General features: G+C 40.1%; 1 non-coding gene across 1 annotated transcript; it reads right to left on the bottom strand.

Annotated features, from left to right (window-relative positions):
- Nucleotides 1-12,054: 12,054 nt before the first annotated feature.
- LOC131489339 (U4 spliceosomal RNA) lies at nt 12,055-12,189 on the bottom strand. Its single transcript, XR_009250492.1, has one exon. It is a non-coding gene; the product is annotated as a U4 spliceosomal RNA (small nuclear RNA).
- Nucleotides 12,190-25,011: the final 12,822 nt, after the last annotated feature.

A 25,011-nucleotide genomic window follows, 5' to 3' on the forward strand; every position in this document is an offset into this window, starting at 1 on the left:
AGTCTGGAAAACCTCCAAAAGCGTGAAGGTTAAAGAACACCCTACTAAGGAATGAATGGGTCAACCAGGCAATTAGAGAAGAAATTAAAAAATATATGGAAACAAACGAAAATGAAACTACAACAATCCAAATGCTTTGGGATGCAGCGAAGGCAGTCCTGAGAGGAAAATGCATTGCAATCCAGGCCTATCTCCAGAAACAAGAAAAATCCCAAATACAAAATCTAACAGCACACCTAAAGGAAATAGAAGCAAACAACAAAGACACCCTAAACCCAGTAGAAGAAGAAAAATAATAAAGATCAGAGCAGAAATAAACAATATAGAATCTAAAAAAACTGTAGAGCAGATCAATGAAACCAAGAGTTGGTTTTTTGAAAAAATAAACAAAATTGATAAACCTCTAGCCAGGCTTCTCAAAAATAAAAGGGAGATGACCCAAATAGATAAAATCATGAATGAAAATGGAATTATTACAACCAATCCCTCAGAGATACAAGCAATTATCGGGGAATACTATGAAAAATTATATGCCAACAAACTGGACAACCTGGAAGAAATGGACAAATTCCTAAACACCCACACACTTCCAAAACTCAATCAGGAGGATATAGAAAGCTTGAACAGACCCACAACCAGCGAATAAATTCAATCAGTTATCAAGAATCTCCCAACAAATAAGAGTCCAGGACCAGATGGCTTCCCAGGGGAGTTCTACCAGAGGTTTAAAGCAGAGATAATACCTATCCTTCTCAAGCTGTTCCAAAAAATAGAAAGCAAAGGAAAACTTCCAGACTCATTCTATGAAGCCAGTATTACTTTGATTCCTAAACCAGACAGAGACCCAGTAAAAAAAAGAGAACTACAGGCCAATATCCCTGATGAATATGGATGCAAAAATTCTCAATAAGATACTAGCAAATCGAATTCAATAGCATATAAAAAGAATTATTCACCATGATCAAGTGGCTGGTTCAACATTCACAAATCAATCAACATGATACATCACATTAATAAAAGAAAAGATAAGAATCATATGATCCTGTGAATTGATGCAGAAAAAGCATTTGACAAAATTCAGCATTCTTTCTTAATAAAAACTCTTGAGAAAGTCGGGATAGAAGGAACATACTTAAAGATCATAAAAGCCATTTATGAAAAGCCCACAGCTAACATCATCCTTAATGGGGAAACACTGAGAGCTTTCTCCCTGAGATCAAGAACACGACAGGGATGTCCACTCTCACCGCTGTTGTTTAACATAGTGTTGGAAGTTCTAGCATCAGCAATCAGACAACAAAAGGAAATCAAAGGCATCAAAATTGGCAAAGATGAAGTCAAACTTTCACTTTTTGCAGATGACATGATATTATACATGGAAAATCTGATAGACTCCACCAAAAGTCTGCTAGAACTTATACATGAATTCAGCAAAGTTGCAGGATACAAAGTCAATGTACAAAAATCAGTTATATTCTTATACGCTAATAATGAAGCAACAGATTCTTATACACTAATAATGAAGCAACAGAAAGACAAATAAAGAAGCATCAAGAAGCATACATTGCACCAAGAAGCATAATTGCACAAGAAGCATAAATTGCACCAAGAAGCATAAAATACCTAGGAATTGCACCAAGAAGCATAAAATACCTAGGAATAAACCTAACAATTGCACCAAGAAGCATAAAATACCTATGAATAAACCTAACCAAAGATGTAAAAGACCTGTATGCTGAAAACTATAGAAAGCTTATGAAGGAAATTGAAGAACATATAAAGAAATGGAAAAACATTCCGTGTTCATTGGTTGGAAGAATAAATATTGTCAAAATGCCAATATTACCCAAAGCTATCTACACATTCAATTCAATCCCAATCAAAATTGCACCAGCATTCTTCTCAAAGCTAGAACAAGCAATCCTAAAATTCGTATGGAACCACAAAAGGCCCTGAATAGCCAAAGTAATTTGAAGAAGACCAAAGCAGGAGGCATCACAATCCCAGACTTTAGCCTCTACTACAAAGCTGTCATCATCAAGACAGCATGGTATTGGCACAAAAACAGACACATAGACCAATGGAATAGAATAGAAACCCCAGAACTAGACCCACAAACGTATGGCCAACTCATCTTTGACAAAGCAGGAAAGAGTATCCAATGGAAAAAAGACAGTCTCTTTAACAAATGGTGCTGGGAGAACTGGACAGCAACATGCAGAAGGTTGAAACTAGACCACTTTCTCACACCATTCACAAAAATAAACTCAAAATGGATAAAGGACCTGAATGTGAGACAGGAAACCATCAAAACCCCAGAGGAGAAAGCAGGAAAAGACCTCTCTGACCTCAGCCATAGCAATTTCTTACTTGACACATCCCCAAAGGCAAGAGAATTAAAAGCAAAAATGAACTATTGGGACCTCATGAAGATAAAAAACTTCTGCACAGCAAAGGAAACAGTCAACAAAACTAAAAGGCAACCAACGGAATGGGGAAAGATATTTGCAAACGACATATCAGACAAAGGGCTAGTATCCAAAATCTATAAAGAGCTCACCAAACTCCACACCCAAAAAACAAATAACCCAGTGAAGAAATGGGCAGAAAACATGAATAGACACTTCTCTAAAGAAGACATCCAGATGGCCAACAGGCACATGAAAAGATGCTCAGAGTCGCTCCTCATCAGGGAAATACAAATCAAAACCACACTCAGATATCATCTCACACCAGTCAGAGTGGCCAAAATGAACAAATCAGGAGACTATAGATGCTGGAGAGGATGTGGAGAAACGGGAACCCTCTTGCACTGTTGGTGGGAATGCAAACTGGTGCAGCCGCTCTGGAAAACAGTGTGGAGGTTCCTCAAAAAATTAAAAATTGACCTACCCTATGACCCAGCAGTAGCACTGCTAGGAATTTACCCAAGGGATACAGGAGTACTGATGCATAGGGGCACTTGTACCCCAATGTTTATAGCAGCACTCTCAACAATAGCCAAATTATGGAAAGACCGAAATGTCCATCAACCGATGAATGGATAAAGAAGTTGTGGTTTATATACACGATGGAGTACTACGTGGCAATGAGAAAGAATGAAATATGGCCCTTTGTAGCAACATGGATGGAACTGGAGAGTGTGATGCTAAGTGAAATAAGCCATACAGAGAAAGACAGATACCATATGTTTTCACTCTTATGTGGATCCTGAGAAACTTAACAGAAACCCATGGGGGAGAGGAAGGAAAAAAAAAGAAAAAAAAAGAGGTTAGAGTGGGAGACAGCCAAAGCATAAGAGACTCTTAAAAACTGAGAACAAACTGAGGGCTGATGGGGGGTGGGAGGGAGGGGAGGGTGGGTGATGGGTATTGAGGAGGGCACCTTTTGGGATGAGCACTGGGTGTTGTATGGAAACCAATTTGACAATAAACTTCATATATTGAAAAAATAAATAAACAAACAGAAAAGGAATTGCCAGAAAGTCTAGAGAACTGGACAAAGCCAAGGCAAGAGCCAAAGGAGTTTAGACACGATGAGTACAGCTAAAACCACACCTTGACCAAGCACCATGTGGAGGTAGGCACTGCTATCTTTCCAAGTGTATGTGAGGTATAGTACCAGACACCCAGTTCCATGTGGCACCAGACAGGGTACATTGATGCACCAGCCAAAGGCCTTGTAAGCTGCCAGATGAATTCTTGCTCTAGACCAAGGGCCTGTAGGGTTGTACTCATCCCTCACTTCTAGGGCCTGGAGAAAGAACAGTGTTTGGACAATGGAAACTTCGTAGTAGGAGATGGGTCCTGCCTCCCCAAGCATCACGAGGTGGAGAATTCCCCAAAAGTAGGAAAGAGCTTCAATAACTAACCAGGCAGAAGTAAAGTAAAAGGCCCAGTAGAGGGACACTTTAGATGACTTGAGTTTTGTGAATTTCCCTATTTGTTAGTTTCAAGCTAATGTTTTTAGATTTATTATTAAAATGTTGGGGCACCTGGGTGGCTCAGTCGGCTAAACGTCCGACTCTTGATTTCGGCTCACGTCATGATTTCTCAGGTTCGTAGGTTCGAGCCCTGTGTTGGGCAGGCTCTGTGCTGACAGTGCAGAACCTGCTTGGGATTCTCCCTCTCTCCGTCTCTCTCTTCCTCTCACGAGTGTGTGCGCATTAGCGCGTGCGTGCGTACACACACACTCTCTCTCTCTCTCTCTCTCTCTCAAAAATAAATAAATAAAAACATTAAAAAAAAGTTATAAAATGTTTTTAAAACCTTCAAATAAGGGTTCTGCATACAGTGAGATGTGACCTCTAAATCTGTCATTAAATCAATTTAGTGAGCTGATTTTTTTCAATATGCTAGAAGGAAATACAAATGATCAACGTGCCTATCACCCAGTGTGATGAGTTTTCTTCCCTAGAACAGTTTCAGTTATGTAAATATATAGGTACATATTTATTTAATTACAATGTAAAATGCTGTGGGTCATAGTAAATAAAAGTTTGAAAACCATTGCTCCAAAGGACTGTACACTTGGGTTCAGGTATTTGGAGACTAGAGAATAACTTCAGTTTTTCACGATTGTGACCTGGGAGTGGAGACAGACTGGGGGCAGAAGGGACAGATCAGGGCAGCAGAACTGAAAACATGTGGGTCACTGTCAGGGCTCTGTAAGTAATGTAATTTGGAGATGATGCAGAACAAAGGACCTGAGAACTGTCGTTGCCCTCTTCCAACTGTCCTTTACCCAAGCCCCAGATGGCTGCAACTCTTCATCCGGGTCTCAATAATCATTCCCAGTGATTGGGGAGGCAGCGTTGGAAAGGGTTACAGCAGTGGGACGTGGTTTTTGTTATCTGAAGTTAGAATACATTATGAATTTCCCCTGGGAGAGCTTAGAGCACAATGCTAGTGTCATGTTATGCTATAATGCTGCTCTAATGAGGCGCATTATGAGTCAGGTAGGCTACACGTATTCATTATTTCTCCAATAAATATCTGCAATTTCCAAAGAACTGACAGACTTCCTAATGATTTGGCAATTTCCTCCATACTTCCAAGTGGAAGTGGAGGTTGATGAAAAGTCATGTGCACAAAAGAGGAAGTATCTCTCAGTATAAACACATGGACAGGCAGTAGAGACATGTCAGGACCGCTTTGTCATTTGTCATTTGCACAAATTGTTATCTAGTAACACTAGACACCTTTAGTGCCGTTGTACTCTGACATTACTCATTTTTAGGTCTCCCCCAAATGGAGTTACCATTAACCTGAACACATTGAGAGACAGTCTGTTCTTCCTTTTTGTAGCGGGGATAATCTCATGATATGATCACGTTGATCTTCTTGTGGTCCATGCCAGAACATCTTTTCTTGGCATTGGAGTGTGCACTGAACTGCATGGTTCGTCTGCTGAATAAACACTGTTCTATAGCTCAGAACTGCATAGTGTGGTGCGGTTCACAGGACGCGGAACTACAAAGAGAATCATCCCTGATATGCAAACACATTTTCTCTCACAGATCACTAGACTGTAAACTTCCAGAGAGTAAGGAATGTGATGTATTTAACTCTGAGTTCCCGGGTTGAGTATAGAGCTTGATATTCAACGAACACTCGACATATTCTGGAAAGTGATAGCCACATTTCTCTCTGACATTTATTATTACAGGCTTTACTGATCAATCTTTACAAAAAACGTTAGGAAATAGGTTTTATCACCTTTTACACTGTGCAAATGAGAAAGCTGGGGAAGGTTAAATAATTGCTCCTGTCATACAGCTCATGGGAGGTCAAGCTGGGATTTTAACCATGTAGTCTGACTCAACAGTCTGCAACGTTAATCACTGAGCAAAACTGCCTCTCTTGAAGTTGAAGTATTGTTAGAAGGCAAGAGGACCACAAGAAATACTACCAGAGGCTTTAAGAAATTATCAAAATGAGAATAGAGGTAAAATTATACAATCTCCCAATACAGTGTTACTTTCTTTGCTAAAACAGCTTTCCTCTCTGCCTCCCTTTAATGAAACTGTCTACAGCTTATAGTGTTATGATCTTTAGAGACCAGCATATACCTTAACAGTAGGGGTTACATAAATATAAAGTTGATTTTATTCTCATGTAAAACAAATCTGAAGGTAGGAAGTCCGTCTTATTTTTTAATGTTTATTTATTTTTGAGAGACGGTGAAGGGAGGTGCACAGAGAGAGAAGGGGACACTGGACCCAAAGTGCACTCTGCACTGACACCAGAGAACCCACGTGGGGTTCAAGCTCACCAACTGTGAGATCATGACCTGAGCTGAAGTTGTATGCTTAACTGACTGAGCCACCCAGGTGCCCTGGTAAGAAGTCCATCCCATGTTTTCATCAGAAACCCCAACTCCTGTTGTTCTCTTCTACCAGGTTAGCATAAGGTTGCTACATTCATGACACATCGAGACCTAAAACGGTCTGTGTAACTTCAACCATTATATCTGAGTTGTGGGCAGAAGACAAAAAGGCAGAACAATAAAAAGAAACTCCTTCCTGCAAGTCAGCTACTCTTTAAACATCCTTCACAGAAATCATACATAACACTTCTGTGGACATCTCACCAGCCAGTGCTTGGTCACATGACTGCACCTCACTTTAAGGGAGGCTGGGAAATGTGGTCTTTCCATGCATCAACAGGCTCAGCTAAAATTCAGGATACTGAACTAAGAAGGAAGGGGGATTGTGGATATGTAGGTAGACAACTAATAGTTTCTGCCACAGAGTCCCTAAATGACATGCCACCTATCTCATGAAATCTTCCCTTTAATTTCTTTTTATTTATTTTTGAGGCGGGGGGAGAGAGACAGAGAGAGAGAGAGAGAGAGAGAGAGAGATTGAGAATGAGCAGAGGAGGGGCAGAGAGAGAGAGGGGGGACACACAGAATCTGAAGCAGGCTCCAGGCTCTGAGATGTCAGCACAGAGCCCGAAGCAGGCTCCAACTCACAAACCATGAGATCAAGACCTGAGCTGAAGTCGGACAGGCGCCCCAACTTTCCTTTAACTTGTAATCTGATGTGATGTGTCCTTACTTCAAATTCCATAGCATATTGTGTGTGCCTCCAATTACGGGTTTTATTATCTGATTTATACTGTGCTCTTGTTTTATCCTTACGATTTGATGGCCAGATCCTTGAAGTCAGACACTGCCTCGGTCCTTTATGCATTCCATGCAGCACCAAGAATACAGTCTTGAATCGAATGGAGGAGGTTCAGTGTGAATGCAAATGGCATCTTCTTTGTGCTGCAGGAAAACAAAAGAGTAGTCACACATGATGCTAATGTTAATACACAACAGGTCGGTGATTTCCAATAAAGCAATAAGACTGTACATTTTTCAGCAAATAGAATTATTTGAGGATCTACTTTAACCTAACTATGGAGCTAAATAATAGAGATAATTTTACTGCATTGTGCAGACATGTTGGAATAACACAAAACATGAACGCTGAGCTTATAATCATTGTCATTATTCTTTCATATTATCATCCAATCATCATTGCCTTCGGGGAGCTGCCTTCTACACAAACAAGGAGGTTCACTAGTATATAAATAAATATGTGCCATATGAGCAAATCCCTGGTATTATCTGAAATAGAACAATGACACTTTAAAAAGAGAAAATAGGGGTGCCTGGGCATCTGGGTCTTGATTTAGGCTCAGGTCATAATCTCTTAGTTCATGGGATTGAGCCCCATGCTGGGCTCTGAGCTGACAGTGCAGAGCTTGTTTCGGATTCTCTCTCTCCCACTCTTGCTCTCTGCCCCTCCCCCACTCACGTACTCACAATCTCTCTTTCTCTCTCAAATAAATAATCATTAAAAATAAAATAAAATAAAATAAAAAGATAAAATACCATAAAAATGAAGGGAAAGTTTTTCCTCAGAAAGTGATTTTAGAAAAGGTGAGAATAGTAGATCTCTCTTTTAAAAAAACTTTTTTTTTTTTTTGAGACATAATTGACATAAAACATTACATCAGTTTTAGGTGTACTACACGAGGATTCAATATATGTATATGTATCAGAATAATCACCTCAATAAGTCTAGTTAACATTCATCACCACATACAGTTATAAATTTTTGTCTTGTGCTGAGAACTTTTAAGATTTACCCTCCTAGCAACTTTACATATATAATATGGTATTATTACCTATGGTCATCATGTTGTACACAATGTACAATGTACATTACTTCATCAGAAATTATTCTTTTTTAAACTGGAAGTTTATGCCTTTTGACCAAATTCGCCCATTTCACCTATCCCCTACATCCCAATATGTTCTCTGTACTTGTGAGCTCAGTTTTTGTTTTTCTTTTAGATTGCACATATAAGACATATCATACAGTATTTCTCTTTCTCTGACTTATTTCACTTAGCATAATGCCCACATATGTGTGGGTTTATTTCTGTACTGTCTTTTCTGTTCCATTGACCGATGCATCTGGTTTTTCTTTTTTTAAGTTTATTTATTTATTTTGAGAGAGAGAAAGCACAAGCAAAGGAGGGGCAGAGAAGGTGGGACAGGGAATCCCAAGCAGGCTCCAGGCTGTCAGCTGCAGAGCCCAGCATGGGGCTCGATCTCACAAACTGTGAGATCATGAGCTGAGGCAAGATCAAGAGTCACATGCTTAACTGACTGAGCTACCCAGGGGCCCGTTTTTTTTTTTTTTTTTGGGGGGGGGATTGTTTTTTAGTTGTTGTTTTTTTAAGCTTATTATTTATTTAAGCAATGTCTACACCCAATGTGGGGCTTGAACTCATGACCCCGAGATCAAGAGTCACATGCTGTTCTGATGGAGCCACCCATACCTACATAACTGTTTTTATGCAAATGCCATATTGGATAACAGAGGAGTTAGAACTGTGGTATAATATGTATGTACAACTTGTCAAAGACTTTGACGGTCAGTAACTATGTTGAGCGTGTATTCAACTATGTTCAATATGTGTATCTTCTTTGAACAACTATCTATTCGGATCTTTTGTCCTTTGGTTTTGTAGATACAAAAAGAATTATTTCAGCTTATTTATTGTTCCAGTTTTATTAGGGTATAATTGACAAAACCATATATATTTCAAGTGTACAACATGATGATTTGATACGTGAATACATTGTGAAATGATTACCACAATGAAGTTCATTTTATAATGGTATTTTTTAAACGAGGCTTTTATTAACCTTATTTTATGTTTCTCGGATTTTGTTTTGGCTTTTTTCTGTTTACACTTTAAGCATCTGAGTCATGTTGCTGTATTTTATACAAGCTAACTCAACTGGTTTTGAGTCAAAGATGAGTATAAATAAAGAAATAACTAATCCAGGTATGCACTGACCTAGTTGTTTGCATAGAGCGGAGAACATTTTGACTTTCCTCATGATAATGATGTCAAAAACCGACCTCTGTGCTCCGGAGTCCAAATACGTAAGGTGAAGACAGTTTGGGTATAAAGAGGAACAAGAGCTTCATTGCTTTGTGGGGCAAAGGAGACCGCAGCAGACTAAGGCCTTCAAAGCTACAAGCCCATGCCGACCAAGGGGCCGTGGGGTTTTATAGGGGGTGGAGAATCTAGCCGGTTTCAGCAGGAATTGTGTTTGTGCAGCCAGCCTCCTTGCTCTTGTTTTCAGAGTGGTACTGGGCTCCTGAAACAAAAGCCTCAGAAGGGAGGAGGGGAGGTGTGTGGCACAGAGGGAAAAAGTTACTTAGGTCAAAAATCAAGGGGTGCCTGGGTGGCTCAGTCGGTTAAGCATCCAACTTCAGTTGTGTTAAGCATCCAACTTCGAGGCTTGTGAGTTTGAGCCCCGCGTCAGGCTCTGTGCTGACAGCTCAGAGCCTGGAACCTGCTTCTCATTCTGTCTCCCTCTGTCTCTGCTCCTCCCTGTTCACACACACACACACTCTCTCTCAAAAATGAATAAACATTAAAAAAAAAAAAGAGTCTGACTTGATTTTCGCTCAGGTCATGATTTCATGACCATGGAGCTGAGAGTGGAACCTACTTAATATTCTCAGCCCCACTATCTCTCTCCCCCGTGCGCCCCCCACCCCATTCAAGCTCTTCTCCCCACTTGAGCTCTCTTGCTCTCTAAAATAAATAAATAAAAATGTTTCAAAAAATTGAGCCTCCTGGAAGCATTAATGCAGCCATTTTGATTTTTGTTCAACTTCATGCTTTTAAGTGGTTTCTATCACATCGCAAATTTTCTTTCCCTACCCACATTTAAGTCACATTTACATCTTCATGAAGACAGAGCAATTGTAAATATAATCTGCTCCATTGTGTGTATCTCATATGTACTAAACTACCAACTGGCACATCTTAAAAACTTGTTTTTAGGGGCGCCTGGGTGGCTCAGTCAGTTGAGCATCCGACTTCGGCTCAGGTCATGATCTCATAGCTCGTGAGTTTGAGCCCCTTGTCGGGCTCTGTGCTGACAGCTCAGAGCCTGAAGCCTGTTTCAGATTCTGTGTCTCCCTCTCTCTGACCCTCCCCCGTTCATGTTCTGTCTCTCTCTGTCTCACAAATAAATAAACGTTAAAAAATAAAAATAAAAAGCTTGTTTTTATTTTAATAGTTCACAGTAATAGGCCTAATATCTTTTATCACTTATATCTGTTAGCCATTTGGTTATAGTAATTTTTAAAACTTTTATGACTTCAGAAATAAAGGTAATAAAATAAAAATAAACATTTGTCTGTGAGAGCAATTACATTATAGAACGACTGGTATTTTTTTTTTTTTTTTTTTTTTGTTTTCAACATTTTTTTAAATTTATTTTTGGGACAGAGAGAGACAGAGCATGAACGGGGGAGGGGCAGAGAGAGAGGGAGACACAGAATCAGAAACAGGCTCCAGGCTCCGAGCCATCAGCCCAGAGCCTGACGCGGGGCTCGAACTCACGGACCGCGAGATCGTGACCTGGCTGAAGTCGGACGCCTAACCGACTGCGCCACCCAGGCGCCCCTAGAACGACTGGTATTTTTTAATCCTTCTACACAGTGTATATTAAACATCAATTAAGGAAATAGAATTCTTAGCACAAAAGGAGAATATTTTTCTACCTCAAGTACATATTTCACTTCAGTTTGATAATTCTTGATTTTTAGGAACTGAACAAATAACTTGAGACATTCTGTGTTAAACAAGGATAATTGTTAAGCATGAAATGTTTGCCTGAAGTGGTCATTTCTTTTCAAATCCACATGGAATTCACTGACACTATGTAATTAAATACCACACCTCCCATCTCTCTCTCTGCTTCTCATTTTATTCTAATTTAGGAACAACTTGCATGGTTAAGAAGTTTCTTCCAGTAAGTTCTGGGATGACTACTAAAAACACAGTGACCTGATGTTTCTACAGAATGGGGAAGTTCTGCCATTAATTGTGTAACAAACCAAGGGTGAACTTGACAGGCAGGGCTCCTGAACTGGGCACAGGATACGGGGCAATGAACTCTGCTTTTCACAGACATTGGTTGTCAACCAGGGAGATTTTGCCCTGATTTTGCAATATGTTCACAACGTTCTTCATTGTTACAACTGAGGTTTCAGGTGGCCAGGAGGGGTGGAGGTGGGGGGCGGGGGATAGTGGAGGGGCAGATACACTACTAGCATCTAGTGGGCAAAGGTCAGGCATGTTGCTAAACATGCTACAATGTAAAGGACACAAAGAATTTTTGGTCTCAAAATGTCAATAGGGTCCCTCCTACTTGAGAAACTGATGCAGAGAAGAATGGCTCTATCCGCATGTCCTATCTCTTCAGCTTCTTACTTATCAGTTGAATGCCAGACAGCACACTAGGCCTTTGACACTGCATCAGTCTCTCTTCCGACCCTATATGTATTACCTTAGCTCACTCTTACATTATCTAGGCGAGGAAGTATGATGACCACAATACACTTTTCACATGTGATTCAAATTCATTACAAACTCAAAGATGCATGACGTCTGAAATGTTGCTCAACTAAAATCAAGCAGCCCTGGTCCTTGTTTTCATGGAACATCACCTAAATACTAATAGTAAAATTTTATCTTAAAATATAAGGGTAAGAAAAAATATACCATTCTTTTCTCCCTCCACTCGTACATTTTCAATTAGCAATAATCGCACCTCGGATAAATCTCTTTGGCTACGATACTGCCACTGTGCAAAGCTTCACTTGTACATTTTCAACTAACCTGAATTTCAAGTGATTCCCTCTCTTCAATCCATCAACATTAGAGGGAAGATTGTTATTAAGCACTTTCAGTTAATCTAAAGATATTTCAGGAGACATCATTCTTATGATTGTCTTCTTTTGCAATAATATGCAAAATTAATATGAATAACAGAAAAAATAAACTATCAAAAAGAGCGTAGGGGGCACCTGGGTGGCTCAGTCGGTTGAGTGTCCAACTCTTGGTTTCTGCTCAGGTCATGAACTGATGGTTTGTGAGTTTGAGTCCTGTATCGGGCTCTGTCCTGGCAGCGGGGAGCTTCCTTGGGATCCTCTCTTACCGTCTCTCTCTGACCCTACCCTGCTCTCTTTCTCTCTCAAAATAAATAAATAAACTTTTTTTTTTTTTAATGATGTGCCTCTTTAAAAAAAAGAGAGCATAGGGAATTGAGTAATGCAGAATAAAACAGTTATCATGAAAACAATCAGACATCTTTACTTTTAATTATATTTTCAAGCCATCCTCACTATCACTAGGTCAAGAGCACCTTTCAATTTACTCCATCAAATAGTCTCAGTTTTGCTGTGGGGCAAACAGGAATTTAGCCTAAGGTTTAGGAGAAACCTCCTATTTATATTTAATCACTGGCGAGGCAATTATAGTTTTTAAATAAAAAAAATATGAACCTGTTCCTGGAAGCACAGATATTTGAAATTTATCTTATGAATGACATTTAGTGCTTTGTGATTGGTGTGTATATTTCTTCCAGGTGCTCATTGCTCTTTGTTCTGATTAGCGGCTATTTTTGTATACTCCAAACACTTCTAATAATACATATGAGCAAATATACAAAAATCATCTATTTTTTTAATAATTTTTAATGTTTATTTACTTTTGAGACAGACAGAGAGAGAGAGAGAGAGAGAGAGACAGAGCATGAGTGGAGGAGGGGAAAATCATCTATTTTGTATCCTAATCTGTAGTTTGGATCGTGTTCACTGGGATTTCCCACAAGAATTTTTTGTATGTGAAAACTATAAAGTGCACATTTTTGTTTAAAGAAACTCATATTTTCCTTTATACCATGAACCACAATCTAGTTAACTATGGAGAAACAACTAACCATCACATGCAGGGGAAGAGGTCAAAAGCAAGAGAAGGATAAGCAAAATATAAGAATATTTCTAGTAGTTTGTTAAAAGGAAAGCTCAAGCGGAAAAGCACCCTGGAGAAAGAAAGCCTTGAGAAGGAAAGGTTCCTCCTCCAGGAACATGGCCGGGATGCTGCTACACAACCATCATCGTAAAATTGTAAATTATTCTGAATAAACACTTTTACAAAATGGATGCACTGATTATCACAACTACCACCCACGTAGCTTCATACACACCCACTTGCTAAGTGTGAAAGAGTAAATTTGGTCAATTATCCACCAGGGGCCAGGGAGTGTTGAAGAATGGTGCCTCTTATTCTTTTTTTTTTTTTTAATTTTTTTTTAACGTTTTTATTTATTTTTGAGACAGAGAGAGACACAGCATGAACAGGGGAGGGGCAGAGAGAGAGGGAGACACAGAATCTGAAACAGGCTCCAGGCTCTGAGCCATCAGCCCAGAGCCCAACGCGGGGCTTGAACTCACGGACCGCAAGACTGTGACCTGAGCTGAAGTAGGACGCTTAACCGACTGAGCCACCCAGGCGCCCCCGGTGCCTCTTATTCTGAGGTCATTTGACCTCACCTCTAAGATCTTCATTTCAAAATCTGTGAGTAACTTTTGAGACGTACAAAGTGACAGTGTTCTGAGACAATCCTCAAATTGTTCCTCGTTGTCACCAAGGGGCAGAGTTCTCTAGAGGAGCGTAACGAATAAGAAACAAAGTATTTGGCTTCCAAAGATTGTTGTGCCATACAAAGGTCAAGTAAAAATTCATCTTGAGAAAGAAAGACTTGCATTTTCTGCAGCAGAATCATCGTATATCCAATTTTAAGACCCTGTTAGCCAGTAAAGAAAGTCAGCACCGTACTGAGTCTCATATATAATCTAATGATTGAAAGTGTATTTTACAGTTTCTATAAAGTACTCAACACAAGCTGTGCTTCCAGGATTTGGCCTCACTAGTGTTCTTCCTCTCTCTCTCTCTGTCTGTCTCTCTCTTCTTTAATTATATCCCATATAAAAATGTTACATATAACACGTTCAGAATAAAAAAGAGATCATCAAGTATGCCAGCATTGGGAAATGGAACAAGGCCTAAGACTTGGAAGGAATTTCTTCAACGGTTTGGTCCAACTAAAAGGCTGGAGGATTACAGACCCACGGAGTGAAATATATTTATCTTCATCTACACAAATGCTACAGGAGCTGTGGGACGTCACAGTGTCTTTTCTGAGATAAATGTCAGCATGCTTTTGTGGAGACAGCCTGCCTGAGCCCTTCCTGTGGAGAGCCACAAGTATGATTCAGGTTTCCTTCTGTGTTTGCCAAAATCACCATGATTTTACCAAATGATATTTTCACTTCACTTACCTTAACATTCCTTCAACTGTCTTGATATTTAAAATGAAAAAGAATGAACAATTTGGAGAGGATGACAGATGGTATGTCAAGGCCAAACGGGGTGTAAAATGGCTTTCTTTCCAGTTCATCCTTTCTCTTGTTCTCAGAATGCTTGCAGCTCCATGCTAGATGACCTGTTAAAGCTACACTGCTTAGATTTCACATATTTTCTTTTTTTAAAAAATGTTTGGGGCGCCTGGGTGGCTCAGTGGTTGAGCGTCCAACTTCAGCTCAGGTCATGATCTCTCAGTGTGTGTTTGAGCCCCGCATCGGGCTCTGTGCCGACAGCTCGGAGCTCGGAGCCTGCTTCAGATTCTGTGTCTCCTTCTCTCTCTTCCCCTCCCCCACTTGTGCTCTGTCTCTATCAAAAATAAATATTAAAAAAAATTAAAAAAATGTTTAATGTTTATTCATTTTGAGAGAGACAGAGTGAGAACAGGGGAGGGGCAGAGAGAGAAGGAGACACAGAATCGGAAGCAGGCTCCAGGCTTCGAGCTGTCAGCACAGAGCCCGACACGTGGCTCTAACCCACGAACCACGAGATCACGACCTGAGCGGAAGTCAGATGCTCAACGGACTGAGCCACTCAGGCACCCCCAGATTTCACATACTTTCTAAAGGAGATGTTTCCATTAGCGTGAGTGTATCCTCAGGGGAACATGTGGCTGCACTGAAGCTGTGTAATGTGTGAACCAACTGATTTTTTGTCTACCATGTGCAATTTAAACAAGAGGTATTTACTAACAATAAACACTGACAATGATTCTTTTGAGAATAATGAGAGGAATGCATTTCCAAACTGTCTGTACACAGGTGCCTATGTCACAAATGAGTAAGAAGGCAAATATCATTTTTCTTTCCTTTGAACGCTCGGAAGAGGTTGCCTTTTTGTACCCCAAGTGATTCCAAACTACGCCTTCCTAGGCTGTGACAGAAATGAAAAAGCCGTTAAAAGCAAACTCCTAAATGGTGTATTTGTAAACGGGGATCAGAATTTGGGGGTCCTGCTTTTTGTGACCCAAGAAGGGCTTCTGTACTCAGGAACCGAGTTGGGGGGTGCACTTGGGAAGCATTTTCCGCAAAAGTACACAGGTGAGGCTCAGTCACTGAGGGAATGCTCTGAAATGAGCTTTAGAGGTAATGACGTCATGCTCCTTCTGAAAATTATATTGAACAGAGGCTAAAAGCCTAAAATTAAAACGTTCTATTTTCTAGACCAGAAATCTGAGATCCCAGTGACATGGCTGTATCTTGGTTGGGATCATTGTAAAATTAGGTCCTTTCGTACTTTCCTTTCTTTTCCTTTGTGTTACGTTGCCATCAGGCACTGCTCACACTGTAACCGCACCATAATGAATACTTTTCTCATATTGAGTTCGTACGATCTCTTCACAGCTTGAATAAGATGTGTTTCAAAAGGAATGACTGGGAACAGCCAGCTCACTTAATGTGTTTTAAGATACAGTTTCCAAACTGGAATTCAAATATTTTAGGAACTCACTGGGCACTTTTTCAGCGAAAGCTGTCTTGTACGCTATTTCCTTCTCGGTTCCTAGGCACAATCTTTTCCATTAGTTGATAAACTACACCTTCTGTCTTCCTGCCCCTTGCTGATATTGTTATCTTTTTTTAACCCTTCGGTTTAAATCTTAGATATCTGGATTACAGCTTTACTGGGAATGTAGGTTTTCCTGCTGCTGTTGTTGTTTTCCAAGGACAGTAATGAGGACATTTGCATTAACGCTTTGAGCTAAATAAAAATCTCATTGCGGTTCTATTTGCTCTCACTTTCTGGAATAAAATTTAAAATGCCAGTGTAGAGTATGTGAGTATATATGTGTAAAATAAACTGGTTTGAAATAAAAGCTTCCAACTTTTTGACAGAAAGGAACTTATTTTCTGTGCACTATATATATTTAATGAGACGAAAAGGAGAATGCAGTTCAGCTATGGAAGCCATTGCCACGCTGGATTTTTTCAAGAGGCCCCTGTATATGAAGTGAGACTCACAGATATGATGGAGCTTTGGTTTTAGAATTCAGTTAATTTTTTAAACCTAAATATAGGGGCGCCTGGGTGGCTCAGTCGGTTAAACGTCCGACTTCAGCTCAGGTCATGAACTCACAGTCCATGAGTTTCAGCCCCATGGTGGGCTGTGTGCTGACAGCTCTGAGCCTGGAGCCTGCTTGGGATTCTGTGTCTCCCTCTCTTTCTGCCCCTCCCCTGCTCACGCTGTCTCTCTCTCTATCTCTCAAAAAAAATTTTTTTAACCTGAATATGAATTTATCAGAGGGGTTGCAAGAATTAGGATTTCTTGCAAAGTGGACTTAGAAGTATTATTTCTTCTTTCCATTTGTAATTTCATGGAGTTATTCCATGTCACTTTTCTGTACTTACTACTCTGACAGAAAATTTGGCAAAGGTGTGAGCATGTTTTTCTCAAAGCTTCAGTGCACTGGCTCAGTGAGTCTGGGCTAACTCTATGAGATTTAACGTAACACCCTAAGTGTTATGCCCTTAACACGCCCTTTAACACTAATTGTCTTGATTGGGTGTAGGGGGTTTTGTTTGTTTTTCAGTTTACCTGGTTGTAATGTAATAAATCATGAAATTTCGATTGCATGACATTTAAAGGCGAATTCCATCCCACTGGTAATTTTAAGATGAATTTGAAACCATGTTAATCATCAAGCAACAATGATAATGACTGTCTGTTGATCTTAGTGTCTAAAGAGCAGGTAGGAATGGTGATAGTCACTCTTATCCATCTCAAGAGCCAGAAGAGAAAAGAGTTTATGAGCATGCTGTGCGTTTCCTCCTACGATGAGTTGTGGTAAGAAAAGGGATACCGCTTCCAAAGAACTATACTTGTTTCTGCTAAATGGCTTGCTTCTGACTCCATTCCTCTGAATGGAGCCCAGAAAAACTACAGAAACGAAACTCGGCCTGGGAAGACTGAGGGCTGTCAAGAGCTGTTGTGAAGAATGAGTGAGGCCATGTTGGTATAGATGTAACAGTGGCTGGAGGCTGAAGGGAAGGGATAATTTGGAAGAAAGCTGTAAATTCCATTCTTACTTTTCACCACACTGCCTACGGAAAATCATTGCTTATTCTATGACTGAAGAAATTCTCAGCAATCGCTAGGCTGTTGGGATTGGTGGCGTGTACCAGGCCATGCCCCACCCCTGCCCCCCAAATTCTCTCAGGTATTTTTGAAGAGACACGCACAAGGATTTCACTACAGCCTCCTGTGAGCGCAGTGAATGCGGCCAGTCTGACCAGGAAACAGTCCCGCGTACTTTGGAAAAACAGCTTTCTCAAACAGGTTAAATTCTCCAAAGAAATGAGGTAAATCAGAGTTGTCAATATAAATTACTAACACCAGCAATTTCAATCTTCTCCTTTTCCCCATATTCTCATATCCATCAGTCCACAGAAGCATGACTGTCAGTCTTTCCTCATGCACAGCAACGGTTTATAAAGTTATCTATGTGTCATGCAATCCAATACGGTCATCCTTGAGTCTGTTTGGTTCCATAACTGAACTGGGTAAGTCAGGAGTTTTATAAGGCAAGCACAGAAATCAGGATGTTTTGACATCATAATTAATCTCTTGTTTTCTAAAGACTGATAATTTAGTCCCAACTGTCTTCAGAGAGAGATTCTCCATCATTCCTTCACTTCATAATGGCAGCCAGGATCCACACCTGCTTAACCTATGTTAGGTAACTCATTTCTCCAGCTTTGGGTTTGGTAAAGATTATAAAAGAGGGCTGAAAAACCAAACAAACAAACAAATAAAAAAAACTTTGCTACATTAGAAAAGCAATATTGAGGCGTGTCTGGGTGGCTCATTCAGTTAAGTGTCCAACTTCGGCTTAGGTCATGATCCCACGGATCGTGGGTTCAAGCCCCACGTCGGGCTCTGTGCTGACAGCTCAGAGACTGGAGCCTGCTTCAGATTCTGTGTCTCCCTCTCTCTCTGCCCCTCCCTCACTCATGCTCTGTCTCTGTGTCTCTCTTTCAAAAATAAATAAACATTAAAAAATTTTTTTTAAAGAAAAGCAATATTGAAACAGATACTACATAATTTTAAATTTTCATTAACTGGAAATTTTAGGATCTCATGAAGGCAACACCAACGTTCAAGGTATTTTAAAGGAATTCTAAAAATAAAAGGATTTAATGCAGGTATCATCAGTGGGTCATTCTATTATTTGGAAATCCAACTTTCCTTTAACAAAGGAAACCTAAAAGAATATCATTTCTGACCAGGTTAGGTTATAATTGTTATCATGCTATTTTTCAAAGCATATGGGAATAATTCTGAGGATCAGAAAACTCACTACGATTTTAAAGGTTTATCTGGCAGCTTTTCTAACCAGCGTTGCTGCATCTATCCTTTTCATTTTTATTTCTCACCAAGAAGTATCATTTTTAATTGACTCATGGCTCTCAAGTTATGTAAGTAATCAGGTTTAATGAATACATTTGGTACCAGGAAGTCAGTGAATGGGAAGTCTAAGGACCTAGGAAGGATTCTTATCAAAAATAAGCTATTAATTTCATGTATGTATATCATTACGGGCTCTTTTTCATAAATTAAGTTAATAAACAGAGCTGAGTCCTTTTTTAATAGTCTAGGTAAATAGTGGACAGAATCAGCTATAGTATAGACGCTAAAGTCATAGGATGGTCACAATTCACACATTTTTAAAAACTGTCTGTGTAAGTCCAGGAAGCATTTGTGAGCTTTGACTAACGATGAAGCAAAGCCTACACACGTACAGTCATAGTTGGACAGGTTCTGTCGGCTGGGTCAGGCAAGGTCATCTCTTCTTTGGAATTCTGTTAAAATAATTTCTTGCTGTTCCAATCCATGCCTCGCCCTGCAGCCATATTGATGTCTTTAACACATCTAGATGATTCTCTCCTTTAAAAAATGCTCAGCTATCTTTCCTATCTGGCAAGATAGCATTCACACACCCCCTCCTGACTCCTTCCTGCTTACTGATCTGTACTTCTCCCAGGAACTCATTCAGCTATATCTCCCAGGAATCCCTACACCGCTTTCCACCCCAAACCTCCTACTTCCAACTTCAAGCCTTACCCTGTGCTTTTCATGACAATTTTCCCTTCTCAATCTGTCAGCTATATAGCTCAAGCCCAGTTTCTTTGAAAGGATCTCCACGTCTTTAGTGCCAACACAATCTAGTCTCCAAATTCCTGTAGCACATGTTTTCTCATTTGCTTATTTTAGCATCTAATTATACACTTCCATATCTTGTTAATTATTATTTCAAAGTTTAATTAGGTTCGCATAATTAGGTATTTAAATAATAATTACTGCTGTGTATGAGATTTTACTGTTTTCCAGCTAGCAGAGTGTTGTGCTCTTATCAGAACCTTTTTACCTGTTGAGAGAGGAAGTTCAAGTAGAGTGATGTAGCAAAATCAAAAGTCATGTGAGGTCTCTTGGTTACATAAGTTTAAAAAATATAAAATAGAGAACAGTGACTAATTTCTTATCTGCGGCAACATCAGGCAATGTATAACAGCAGGAAATGACTTACCTCTCTGTCCCAAAAATAAATAAAAAACGTTGGAAAAAAATTAAAAAAAAAAAAAAGTATTAAAAAAAAGGCTTCAGTCCTTAATAAGAGTTTGGGAAGACTGTTTTTCAAGTCACGCTTGTTTTCAGTTGTGTCTTTCCTCAGTGCTGCAGAGTATCTAACCTTTCTTTCTCTCTTCGGAAAATAAGACTGTTTCAAGATGTGTCCCCAACTTTTAAAAAAGTAACAATAGATTTTATACTTCTAACTAGATTTTGTTGTTGTTGTTGTTTATTGTTGCATGGTTTCTTTGAAAGATTATGATTTTCCAGTCATCCTCACTGACCTAGCTTTTAATATTTATAATCAGATCCAGTTTATTAGTCATGTGAAACAGAAGAAGTCTTACATTATCACCACATTTCATTTTGGCCTCTGAGTAATGCCCACTTTATTCACTAAATTTAGTTCCAAATTTAACTGCCCCTAAAACAAATCTAACTTCAAAGGATGGTTTGACATTATCGATAATATCTTTAAGAAACTGGTTCAAATATTGAAGGCAATTACTAAGGAGGAGTTCCAGGGGGAAAAAAAGGAAGAAAGAAAGAAAGAAAGAAAGAAAGAAAGAAAGAAAGAAAGAAAAGAAACAGGCAAATGGTCAGAATAGTTTTAGTTTCCAAAGGTGTCTTCTTTGAAAATTAGAAAAATGAAACACTCCCTTATATGTGTAAATTCTGGTTTGTTTGTTTATATCATTGCCACATTCTAGCCATACGCTAAATGAATGTGTGTTTCATACCTCCCTTTCAGTTCAAAAAGTTACTGAGTATATCTCATCTTCAAGGCACCTTGCTGGGGATAGAAACAGAAATGTAACAAAATAAAATACCTCGGGACAGCTTCCTCCCAGTGAGGAAGACATACACATATGAAAAATTATAATAAAATGTTATGCGTAAGTGTCGCTGGGAGTATCTAAAGTTTGGCTTATGATTATTCTGGGCAGGTGAGGGAAACAGAAGAATTTCCTCCTTTTTTCATCACCATGAGGGCTGTCTCAAGAAAGCAGAAGTGATGATTCCTTTTTATGGAGCGTACGTTTTAGTAGACAAAGGAAAACGTTAAGTAAAAAGAACAGCCAAAAACACATTGTGTTGTAGTGACACGAATTACAGCAAAAATGAAGCCGAGAATGGAGCTAGAGGTGTTGGGGTGAACAAAATTTTAAGTAAGGTGATCAGAGAAGGCCTCCGTGAAAATGTAAAACTTGAGCATCATCATCAAGGAGGGGAGGGTCTAGGCAAAGCAGCTATCTGGAGGAAGAGAGCTCCAGGCAGATGCAGAGAGCCAAAGAGAGAAAGAAGCCTGACTGATGTGCTTAAGGAGCATCACGGAGCCCTGTATAGCCGTTATGTCAAAGGATGAGCACTGGGGGCCGTGGGGTGGGGGAGGCAGAGTTAATCCAAGATGAGATCAGAGCGGTAAGGACTAGGTGCATATGTCACAGGGCATTAAAGCCATTTTAGGGCTTTCATTTTTCTTTCCTTTTTAAAACAAATTAATTAATTATTTAAGCCGATCTCTACACCCACCATGGGGCTTGAACTCACAACCCCCAGATCAAGAGTCTCACTGAGCTGGTCAGGCACCCTGGGCTTTACCTTTTCTCAAGTAGAGATGGAGGCCAATGGCATTTGGGAGCTGAAGAGTGCTAGGATCACACTGATTTCTTAACAAGGTCATGCTGGCTGTTGGGTTAACACTAGACTGATAAGACAAGGGCAGCCCCTGAGAGATCAGTCAGGAAGCTATTGCACTTGTCTGCTTTAGGAATGGGAGCTTGCTCCGTGAGTTCGAGCCCCACGTCGGGCTCTGTGCTGACAGCTCAGAACCTGGAGCCTGTTTCAGATTCTGTGTCTCCCTCTCTCTGACCCTCCCCTGTTCATGCTCTGTCTCTGTCTCAAAAATAAATAAACGTTAAAAAAAAAAAAAAAAGGAATGGGAGCTTGCTCGGCTCTGCAAACAGTAGTGAGCATGGACAAAAGTGTTCAGAGCTGGGAGACATTGAGATAATAGAGCTGGCGACGCAGGCTGATGAAGGGGAAGCTAGGATGTGAGAGAAAGGAGGAGGCAACGACAAACCTACGCGTTCGAATCATCAGAAAGAACGGACAGCAGTTCCGGCTGGAGCCCTATGAGACCTTCGAACAGAGATATGAGTGGGCCCTGAGAGCTATAGTGGAGGGAGGAAGTCCTCACTGGAGATACAAATTTGCAAATTTCCAACCATGTTGAGATAGCAGTAAAAATGGTGTCTGTCTGTTTGTTTGTTTGTTTGTTTGTTTGTTTAAGTAGTCTTCATGCCCAGCACGGAGCCCAACGTGGGGCTTCAACTCACAGACTGTGAGCTCAAGACCTGAGCTGAGATCAAGACTGAGCCACCCAGGGGATCCCCAAATGGTTTTATTATCCGCATTAACTGAATAGAACCCCAAGACCCACAAAGGTGGGCTACTAATGCAAGGTCCCTCACCAGTGGGACAGAACAGGAGTGAGAACTTAGGTCTGCCTATTCTTAGATTAGTGCTCTTTTGTTTGCCATACTTGTTAAATACATCTTCCACCCTGCTGCAGTTATGTGTTGTTGCCTGCGAGCCGATACACTCAGCACAGGTTTGCTGAGCACCCACCATGTGCAGGAACCGTTCTTGGGGCTGGGAATAGAAAAAAGGAACAGAAGTGACAAAATCCTGTTTGTCGAGCCTGCATCTTGTTAGGGAAGGACACAAATAAACAAGGAGATATGTGATAGATTGCTTGATGATAAAATACAGACTTTAACAGTAAGCCCAGGTAAAGGGGGAAGGCAATACCAAAGGCAGCAGAGGCGTGATTGTGTCGTCGTGTTTCACAGGGTAGGCATGGAAGGGTTGACTGAACTGACCTGAGCACTGACCTATGGAAATGAGAGACAGCCATGTGGAATCCGGGGGACAGCAATGTGAGACGATATCCCCCCCGAAATCAGTAAATCAGAAGAGGAGCAAAATAAGATTTATGAGTGAAGAAATGTGTTCTCCCCCTGGCCTAGCAGTAAATGGATTTTTCACCAGGTAGCTTAATTTACAAAACAACAAATTCAGATCTGATAGTATGGGGTGAAAAACAGACATTGCTCTCAAGCTGAAAAACATGAAAAACAATAAAATAAGTAATAATGCAAACTGGTTATATTCCAGAACGTAGGAATTAGCCTTTGAATCATCCTTTACAGACCTCCAACCAAAGGATACATTAACTACACAATGATACAATATTACTCTTAAAAAAAAAAAAAAAAGCGCCCTTGCAAGTGCTGCCATCTTGTGGCAGAACAGAAAACTGTTATTAAGTTACGGCATTAATGGCTACCTTTACGTTACTATTGTTTGTCTTAATTGATCAAATGCGTCTATTGGAAGAGAAAAAGTATGCTTTATAACAGATCTGGAATGCGAAATACCTTTCAACTAAGTTAACATTCAATTAAAGAGCTGGAAAAAAAAAGTGAAATTTACAAAAACTGAGACTTTATTAGCTTGACTAAAAGAATGTTAATTGCACTGTAAAATTACTTCGCCGTACTTAAAATTTCTCCCCAATGCACGGATACATGATTCTAAGGTAAATTTCATTATTCTGTACTCCCCAAATTATCCCTTTCTCTACACTTTAAGCAGATCTTGTTTTTCAATCCGTGACAAATTGCTTTCTGCACATACTAGATAACATCATACACAGGGTAATTTTTATTCCCTGTGTCCCTGACTTTTGTGTTTGTTAGCCATTAAGTGATTTGAACAGACCGGTTGCCTGGGTATTTATGAGCATTGTGCTTGGAGGACTAGGATTCCTGGGGGTGGGGGAAGGAGGGAGCTGCCTAAGGCCATGATTTACTGTGCCTTGAAAACGAATTCCCTGTCTCCTGGAGAGTTAAAAATCATAGGCTATCACCAGTGGTATGTTATTGTGACCCCATATGCCTTGAGAGCAAAAGTGTTGGAGGCATCACTCAAATGTAATTGAGTCACAGGTCTGCCCTACAATTCCATCTCTGGCTGTTTGTCCTGCAGCCCTGCTCCTGCCTGATCCCACATTGATCCTTATTGCCTTACAAAGGATCAGTGTCTCCTGGGCCTCACAGACCTATCTCACCTCCCTTACCAGGTATTATTTTTATATTGTCAAAGACATACGGCGTTTACATTTGATTCTGTAGCAGTGACTCCCACGCCTCTTGAACCTTGATTCCAGATTTAAACAGAATCAATGTTCATGGCAGAAGCACCTAGCGGTCTTCCTGTGTCCACCCTCCACGTTTTCATGGCCAGTAAGAGAAACCTTGATTATTTTCACCTGCACACTTGGCTGCCCAGAATGAAAAGTGCGTTTCCCAGTCTTCCAGAAATGGCTCTTGACTGTCCTAGCCCACGAGAAAGAAGCAGAAATGCTGAGTGAATCCTTACAGGAACTTAAAAAAAAAAAAAAAAAAAAAAAAAAAGGCAGCTAATGTCCTACATATTAATTTTTAAAAATCAGTTTCAAGAAGTATCATGTATGTTGGAAGAGGCTAACCATGCTCTATATGGTGGGAAGTAAAGCCTACAAAATTTCAGGGGAACGCCACATCATGGAGATTCCAGGTGTGCAACAGGATGGGGCATGCCCAGA

Source organism: Neofelis nebulosa, chromosome 1 (assembly GCF_028018385.1).
Source record: "Neofelis nebulosa isolate mNeoNeb1 chromosome 1, mNeoNeb1.pri, whole genome shotgun sequence".
NCBI classification, from domain to species: Eukaryota; Metazoa; Chordata; class Mammalia; order Carnivora; family Felidae; genus Neofelis; species Neofelis nebulosa.